We start from the raw sequence: 9,727 nt of genomic DNA on the forward strand, positions 1-9,727 counted from the left end.
AAATGAAAAAATGGAAATAAAGTGTTTATAAATGGGGAGGGGGAGGGGGTGAAGGGTGGGCAGGGACAAGGGGAAAAAATGAGAACCAAGACCTGTCATGTAAAGGTACAAGGTTCCGATAATGAATGTGACTGTAGTGTGTACCTAAAATATACCAATAAACTCAATAAAAGAAAAAAAGTTGGTTGTCCACAAATATCAGCCCATTTTAAATGATAACTTCCCAGGTTCTCTTTGAGATTTTTCTTTTACTCCTAATATTTCATGTGCCAGCCAGGAAAGCTGTGGTTCAACACACAGACAAAGCCAAATGAGACTCACTCTTCAGCTAAAATCAGTCTGCGTTCAATTATTTTAATGGGATCTTATTTATTTTCTACAGCAAAATGATTCCTTGGGGAAAAATATTACTACATTTAACTATACCACACAGGAAAAATTCTCATGTCCAATCAAAAGCAAAAAATTTTATTGATATACCTGATTAGTATTCCAAATTTTCAAATAAACGTACACATTCCATGTCTCCTAGAATGCTTGTGTCATCCAGTAAATAACACAAGTGATAAATATACCATTGAAACGATAGTTTTATATATCATGTAAAAAGTTTTTATATCCTGAAGAAACATTTACATTATAGAACTGTTCTCCACTTAGTACATAAATTTTTGTTCCTAAAGAAGAAACCAAAAAAGTCTGGACAGCTTGTTTTCAAATGGCAGTTTTGATCTCTGGAGGGCATTTGGCAATGTGTGGGTATCAAGGCAGTACAGCCAGGTGCTACTATGGTCCACCTGCTATGGGGAGCCAAGGATGGTGATAAAAATCCTTCAATGCACAGGGAGTCCGCATGACAATGAGTCACCTAGTCAAAATTAACAAGAAAGACCACTGTTGAGACGACCTGGCCAGAAGGAAATAAAATGTTCTTTAGTCACTACAAACTGGCTATAGTCACTACAATTTCTGTGTTATCCAATTTAAGCCCTCAGGCATAGCTGCGTAGCCTTTTTCTGTACTTTGACTGCAGTTCTCAAGCCTGCAAAGTCTTTCTTCTCAGTGGTGAAAGCAGCACTAATTATTGTAGAGCAGAATCAGATCTCCATTTATAAACTACCATTTTTGCAATGGCATTTTGAGTTATGTGGCACATTGCCTGTATGAATGTTCAGCTTTGTTAATCAACTTCTTTCTCCTAAAACAACTCATTACATGCTATTTCTTGAAATTAGCATCTTATAAAAAGGAGTCACTTCACTCTAAACTGCTCCTCCTAATAAAACTTATAATTTTAATTCTAAAAAATTTTAATGACTGAAAATTAATTGATAGGATACTAAAGTACAGCCCAATTTCCAAAAAAACATATATTTTGATCAATATATATCATTCAGTATGTCTTTTAAAAACTCCTATACTAGCTCTGGAAATAATTCCTTATGTATATAACATAGTTGTTTTAATGAACTAAAAAACAGGTTTTAAGCTACCCCAGCCAAAGACATCATTGAACATTTAGTACAATTTTTTAACATAAACTTAACAACAAGTTTTCTTGGTATTTATAATTAATTTTGCAATTTAAAAAACCAGATTGGAAATAATGATTTTTGTACAATAATGTTTGAATTTTCATGGAATTAGATCCTTTTTTGCTACTAGCAGATTATACTTAGGCAGGTGATACACAGCTATACTTCCTGTCCTTGAAACTTCTAGGAGTAGGAGTTTAGTATGTAACATAATTGTTTCTGCAACAGTTGATCATGTATATTTTTACCAAGCTTGCAGATACCACCATACAGCTATAAACTACAGTGTGAACCATGGCTCTCTTCATGTAACATCGAGAAAACTATCATACCTATCAGTTACAAATTAGTCTACAGAAAAACCAAGGGAGTGGGGCATACCAAGTTTGCCTTCATTGTGTTTATTTCCCTTTATTCAACTGACTAAAGGAATGCAAATTCATATAGTACTGTAGTACTTAAGATTTTTATATTATGTACATTAAGACAATCATGGAGATAAGTTATGTATTGATGCATTTAGCTAAAGTGGAACCCCTGAAGTTATCATTTTATTTTTTTGTTATAATAATTTTATTTCATTTGTTTGTGACCTCAGTGGTTTGAAATATATGCTCTAAATAAGTAGCAAGGGATATTTGATTATAGAAACCAAGAACAATGTAAGTACTAGTATTTCATCAAAATTTCATCTCTAATTAAAGAGATGACCATCTTCTAAATATTTAAGTGAAAATATATTTATAACTAAAAAGTTTTGATTTTTAAACTATATCTTAAAATGTGCATTGCCAACTATAAAACAATGTGGCAAGGTTTTGGAGGAAAGACAACCTCCTTTTCTAATTTACAAAATATTTCATTTCCAGTAACATCACTACATCCATTTTTGTGTGAGAACTTCTTTTTAAAAATTGTTTGATTTTCCTAGAAAAGCTAGAAAGATGCTTAAGGAGTATATTGAAACTTTTGAAACATGTGAGTGATGAAAATATTTATTGCTATTTTTAATATCTTGGCTTAAAAATAATTATGCCTATTATATCTTCAAAAAAACTCTACTTTCTGTAAGATATAGAAATTGCCTTACATGAAAGGAGGAGAAAGATGTCATAACAATATCTGCAGAGTCTGGCCAGTTTTTATGGGAATTCTGCCACTTTTTATGGGACTACTCAGAAATCAGAAAGTAAGATTTATTCTATCTATATTTTAAAAGCACAATATTAATAATAGGAAAATAATTTTTGAATCTCTGGTAGAGCTTATGAAATAACTTACCTTCTTTTCTTTTGGGAAAAATCTCTGTTCTGGTTAACACTACAGGACCGAGAGTAGTATGTAATTGGAATATAAATAAAAGCCAAATGGGAATTATACATAAATGGAAACTATAATATTAATTCATGTACACAATTTGGAAGTATGAGAGACATATATGGAAGTTAAAAGATTGGCAATCGAAGTAAATTGTAAGTAATATGCTCAGGCAGTTTAATGGATATTATTGCCTGCGTTGGATGGTAGATATAGATAAACTTAGATTTCTCCTTAAAAATTTCCCCAGATGTGCTTCTGAGAGAATATTTCTCAGATATATTTTCTGAGAAAATATTTTCTTGGTCTAAATAAATGCAAAACTGTAATTAAGCTAATGGCACTTGCACATAAGTTAAATGACTTTAAGACAAATTGCTTGTTAGATTTCATCATCTTCATGTGACTAGGACAGTTCCAAGTTTGCGTCAGCTCTAAAATTCTAATTCCAATTAAATTAAAGGGATAAGGCTAAATTATGAATTGAATCTTCGAAACTCATAGTGAGTATGTAAGCTATTTTTATCATTTTGTTTAACAGTAACAGCCTGCCACTATTAAAATTCACATTTCAAATTAGTCCATTTACAGAAGTGTACACATGTCGAAGCCGAAACGTGTACACGTGTCCCTTAGAAGCTTTCCAGAGGAGGGGCTTTTTCCAGAAATCTACAAGCACGCATGCTCCAAAGTAAACTAGTCTCTCACAGATTGAGCGGGGACACTGAAATGCAGGGTCTCCTTTCCTAAAGCGATCTTTGTTTCTAGGGGTGCCACTCATGGATCGACAGAGGCCACACTATTATTATTTTTTTGTTTATTTTAAAGATAAGGGAATGAGAGGGAGGAAAGTAAAATATGAAATTGTCAAACACAGAGATAATGTTAATGGAAAGTCAGACACAGGTGTGAGGAGAGGCGAATACACCTAAGAAAAGGGTCCAAAATGTAATCACTCTGTATGTGTTCCAAACCGGGGGCCTGACGGGCTGTAGGCTGGGAAGTGTCCTCTTCCAGACTCTGAGCTCAACTTGCCGTATTTCTAATTGCCTGAGGGCTGATTCAGTTACCACCACAGAGACAGAAATTATAGCTTTCAACCTTTCATTTTATTCCTCTTACCTATAAATCCACTAGTTCCAGTCTGTCTGACCACTTGAGAAAATTTTTGTTGTCGTTGCTGTGTGTTTTGCTTTTTTTTTTTTTCCTTTGAATTAGTGCAGCTTCGGGGAAACATTCAATGTACTTTACTCAGACAACAGTAGACAGCCCTGGAAATTCTTGATGTGGAAAAAAAAAGGTATCCTGCTGGGAACACAAAATGGCACACAGGGCACACAATAATGATTCTCATAATTGAGACTGTCATGTGTCTTATTAAAAGCCATCATTTACCTGGAGGTCTTTCTTGGAAAAAAATGCAAAGATGCTTTACAGATTTTTACATCACGGTATTTCTCAAAGCCTTACTGATCTATTTTCATATGTATGTTGTTGGTTAGGTCCTTCAAAGGGCTTCAAGGTTTACTTTTATATTTAAAAAGAGTGAAGATGAAAGCTACTGTTTGAATACAGCATTGCATTCAGTGGCACCAAGATGCTTATTATAACTGCCCTGATGAGACAGTCGACGCGTCTCCGGGATGCCATTCTTCGCTAATGTGTATTTAGGTGCCGTGTCTGCTGGTTTGCCTAAGTGATGTGGCATACATTTGATGAAAGGACGTGAACAACATCAATTATAAAAGACATCTGCTAATGAGAGGAAGAAAAGGAAGACAGGAGAGAGAGGGAGAGAGAGACAGACTGAGGAAAAAAGAGAAGAAATTCTCTGACATGGAAAGAACAAAGCATTTCAATTGAACTCAAAAAGGAGACGTACCTTAATTGCATCCTAATTTTAGGATACAACTAACCAAGCTCTCTACTCTCCTTCGGAGACATCCATGTTTCTTCAATTTCTATGGAACCATTACTCAAATTGCCTTCAGCTTCCTTCATGCATTTGTTGGTGATTTTGCCAAGATCCCTATGCAAAACAGAAAAGGATAATAGGTGAAACTCAGGCCACACTAAACAAATGAGCTAAAATTGATTCTTATCCCTTCCTAGGGATGTTTTCTAGGCCTGCAATCCATAGGTGGCCGTCAATTTTCGACATCTTACACATTTCCTTTTTTAAGTCCCCAGAAAATATTGTTTGGGGCTTTTCCTGCATATATAAGCATAGTCAAACAATAACCAGGGACCTCTGAAAAGAGAAACTAAACATTTTGGCTACCTCCAGCATGCTAATTAATTTAGGGATTTGTTTTTCTTTATATGTATTTCCCATAGGTGAATATATTTAAAAATATTAAGTAATATTAGCTCAATTATTAACAAAATCTAAATTTAATTCTTACACATCTTAACTATATTAGTTTTGTGTTTGTCATCTAATTTCCCCAAAGAGACTAACTTATCTATCAATACTGGGTCACACTTATATCATTTTTCTAGCTCATGATAGTAACTGCATTTTAAAATATTCACAAAGAAAATATTGAATATGATTAAGCAATGTGATATTTTTCCTCCCTTCAATTAGGTTAAATGAAGACCAGAAAATGTGTTTCTTTTCAATATTGAAGTAGAAAATCATGATATTTTGTTCAAAAAAAGGGATGAAGAGCAATGAAAATAAACTGTAAGAAGCATTGTTTAGGATTTGCAAGTTTGCTGATTTTCTTAGGTTAGCTGTTATAGACCTCTGTGGGGATGCATTTCTGTTATTTTCCTCGCAGAAGATGTTTTCTTGAGTGTATATCTTAGGCCAACACGTTTTCTTTCCAAGATATTCTGTGTGCCCTGGTACCTGAGTGCCTGAGCTCCAGGCACTGCGTAGGAAGGATGGCTACAAAGGCCCCAGAGATCCAGTTGGCGGAAGTTGCAAGGATCGTGCGCTGAACAACTTTCCCAGTTGCCCACTGCCATGCTGGCCATGATGGCGGCAGAGGGCTGGGCGACGCGGGGAGGGGCATGACGGTCGCCGCATTTCTGCTCGGAGTTTATGTCCACTGTCCACTCTGTCTCACTCTGTGGTTGTATGCAAGTCCAGTTAGTAGGTAAATGACTAACAAAGGGGGAGTTAATATGCACAAATAAATACATCAGATATTCTTTTTAAAAATTTAAGTCAATGCTCCCTATGAAGAGTGATGCTGCTTCTGAAGAGAAACATTTCCTGCAACTGACAAAATTCTTCATATTATGGATAGGGAGGGACCTTGAGGCTGAGAGACTAAGACTACAGCGTTATGCTAACAAACTACTAAATGGGAGCTCTCTTTTGATAAACAAGTAGATGAATTCATTGAGGCCTTAGACTGAGGATACCATGAATAAAATATGAATTTAATTAATATCATCTTTAAGTGCTATATAATATTCTCTTTAGATGAGATTAGTTAGAATGCAGAAAGTAACCTAACAAGAATATTGTTGTTTGAATTAAAAGTTTATATAAAACATTTTAATAGTACTAGAGTTTGTGTAATATTTTCAATATCTTCCAAGTTATCTCTTATTGAACTATGATGTAATTTGTTAGTCTCTCTTTCTCTCTCTCCTCCCCCTATTGGCTAGAGAAATTTAAAAATTGCAGAATCTTGGTGGGAGAATACAAAATGCGTTCTTACTTTTTTTAGTTTGTTATAAAACTTTTAAAAATTAAAGTATTGCCAATGCAATTTCTTGGTGTATTACCCCTGACAGCTACTATTAATTATATTTTAACCTGTTAATGGTCTAACGCTTTCTATAAAGCACAATAAGCCAAGTTTCCTTCAAGTATTGAGCTCATCTATTAAGAGATGGTTACAGGGTAGGCGGGTGGGCAGGCAGGCTGCACCAAAAGCAGATCTCCTAGGTAGGGGGTCTTTGTCTCCTACCTCGAGCCTCCGCACCTACAGGCTGCCTGGCATAGGCTGGGGGCCAACCAGACAGCCCTCACTGTGAGATGCCAGAAGGGACCGGGGAAGCCAAGGCCCTGGGCACACAAGCTGAAACTTGCATTCTTGGCAAAGCTCAGATGCCAAGGTTTACATCTCTAATAACACCCTCCCTGCCTCTTTGGTAATGATACCCCGGGGCTGCTGGGAGGGGATTCTTTTTATAAGGAAACATACTCATAAGGATTTAATATTATCTTTCTGAACCCTTTGATTCAACAGGGTCTTTAAAAAATTTCCCCTCTTATTTTGCAGATCCTGTAATGTCTGCCAGCACTAATTCTTTAGGTGATAGTAGTATTTAATCAACATCTTTCTACTGAGCTCAAGATTCATTTTCCTTTTTAACCATGTGCTTAAAAAAATAAAATATCTTGCCACCAAATGTCTTTTTTACAGACTGAAAAGACTTTTAGGTTAAACAACATTTGTTAGGCTTTGATGCAATCAAATGCAATTTCAATCTTCTTGAAATATTCAGCCTTGCCTCTCTGAAATTGCACATATGTGTCAGCTTTCAATTTTTCTCACTAGTGTTTTACACATGAAATCTATTTTCACTGAGAAAATGGGATCTTTGTGTCTTTGTCTCCAGGCGCGCAGCTTTCAGGCATGTTCTGGCAGGGGCTGTGACCGTCGAGGCACTGGGGGAGGGGCCTGGCAGTCGTTTGTCAGCTTCCTTGCATCTGTAATTTCTGGCCACTCAGCAGTACGAGAGGGTCTTAGAAGGGGGGACAGCAGGGTAGGGGACAGAGCTCACCATTGATGGAAGCCAAACTCAGAGCCCGATGTTAATGATCAAAAAGAGAAGGGAGAGTCTGAAAAACTTTTAGTGTGCTTTAATGAAAACGATTCTTTTTGGAAGTGGCTAATTTACAAAATTGCACATGATAACATTTTCAGATCTCACATAGAAAGCCCCTGTCCACATTGTGTTACCGATTTCATTGCTTTCAGCTTCTCAAGAGCTCACAAAACTATTTTAATTTTCCACCAGTGGCTTCTGGTTATTTCTGCTCTTATTTCCTCCTAAGAAAACTAACTGACAGCCCAATTAAACATCTGCATTTTTTTTAATCTGGATTTTCCTCCTTAACTATTTTGCGTTTCTTCTAAAACTTCCAGATGTTTTGGCTTATTATTTTAATACATGCATTCTATTTCGGAGAGAGAGAGAGAGAGAGAGAGAGAGAGAGAGAGAGAGAGAGAGCGCTAGATGAACTGACCAGATGCCTCAAAATGAAAAGCCTTCTAATATACCAATAAAATAATCTAGTTGGTATTTTTGTCTCTTCATGGACATGTTTACATTCGAATACATGTTATTGTCGACTAGCACTTTACTATATAACTTTGACTTTGCAATTCATTTTTGTGGAATATTAGAGTTCAGAATTCACAATGTGGTTTGTTCATTATCCTCAACAAATAAACAAAGCATCCGACTTTGTTATCTCAGTGTCCAGTAACCATTTGGAAGCTGCTGTGACTTGTTGTTTATATTACTTCTGTCTTTTTTCTATGAAAGATAAGTTATAAGCTACATGGAGAAACAATGTATTTTAAGTTAGTTTCCGGCTTTGGACAAACATCTATATCTTGTCTTGAAGTGTCTAGACAAGAGTTAAAAGAGTCTCATATATTTCAAGAAATCCTGTTTCTCATAATTAATAACAGGAAACTGGATAAACAGCCTTTTGCTGACAAATGAAATGGAAATGCTAGAACATACACAGAAACATGGGAGAAGGGACAACGTATGGTGACACTAGAAAAGTAGTTCAGTTCATGTGCAAGACCTCCTCATTCATTTTACTTTTCTGACTCTTTAAGAATGTGCTTGTAGAGTACAGTCATTTTCCCCCTGCTTAGTATTTACAAATGATCTCAGGGTACTTATATGTTTGACATTCAAGAGGAAAATCATTTCTTGGAATCCAGATTTTCTAGACAAGTGAACATGAAAGAAGAGAATATTCTTTAAACATTATTATGAGATTTGAAAGGTTTATCCTTGCTGCATACTTTTGAGTATACCTAACAGGATAATTTTGGTATAAGGTTGTTTTTTAGTGTGGAGTGGGGAGGTGGGAGCCAGAGAGCATATATTCGTGGGATCTCAGGCAAACTAAATGCGATAGTCGTTAATCAGATCACTGGGCAATGTGACTGCACTTGTGTTTAAAGCTCTGTGTCTGTACCGTCTAATTTTAGTGCCGGCAGTCTGATCTCAGTAATGACCTCGAAAACCATAAGCGAAGGTGATGTGTGCTCCTAGAAACATGTCCTAGAAACACAAAAAGGATTTAATTTTTGAATTTTTAAAAACTGCATTAGCTGCTTAACTTAGTGTTAATTTCTATGAGTAAAGAAAGTACTTGATCACTAAGTGACTTTTTAAAAAATTACACTACAGGTGATTATTCAAGACTTGTTAAATATTAAACTAAACAATCAAATGCTTATGTCTGGTTTCGTAGAAAGAATAGACTAATGAATGGTGACATTAAGAAAGGTTTTTGTTTTAGGATGTACTTTAATTGTAAATTGAAGAATGCATTTTTACTATTCTAGTAAAATACACATGTACATAAGCATGAAAATATATATGTATAAATTTAAGGCATGCCACTAGTTTGAATTATGTGCCCTTCTTGTAGGTTCTCAGTAAATTATAACCCTAGGAAATGAGCAGAGAGATTGTCCTGAGTGGGTGGGCAGCAGTCTTTGACCACATGTAACATACGTCTGTGTAACTGACATAGGAATTGGAAATGAAATTCATTTTTTAGGCAGTTTTTTAGTGGCTATCATTTTAAGGCAGGGGATTTTACTCAGAACTGAGTCCAATTACAAATAAATCTCTATTATTTAATACTATAT

General features: G+C 35.5%; 1 long non-coding RNA gene across 3 annotated transcripts in view; it reads right to left on the reverse strand.

The window, feature by feature from the left end:
• Positions 1–553: 553 nt before the first annotated feature.
• LOC104869994 overlaps positions 554–9,727 on the reverse strand; it is a 38,468-nt gene continuing 29,294 nt past the window's right edge. The window contains exons 2-4 of one of the 3 annotated variants that reach the window (XR_004516663.1): positions 4,735–4,881; positions 3,975–4,157; positions 562–868 (exon numbers count right to left, since the gene is read on the reverse strand). This is a non-coding gene — a long non-coding RNA (uncharacterized LOC104869994). Of the gene's footprint in view, positions 869–3,974; positions 4,882–9,727 lie in introns of all 3 variants that reach the window. The other 2 variants (XR_004516662.1, XR_782429.2) reach the window with 2 other exon arrangements.

Source organism: Fukomys damarensis, unplaced genomic scaffold (assembly GCF_012274545.1).
Source record: "Fukomys damarensis isolate Sample0158 unplaced genomic scaffold, DMR_v1.0_HiC HiC_scaffold_11, whole genome shotgun sequence".
NCBI lineage: Eukaryota > Metazoa > Chordata > Mammalia > Rodentia > Bathyergidae > Fukomys > Fukomys damarensis.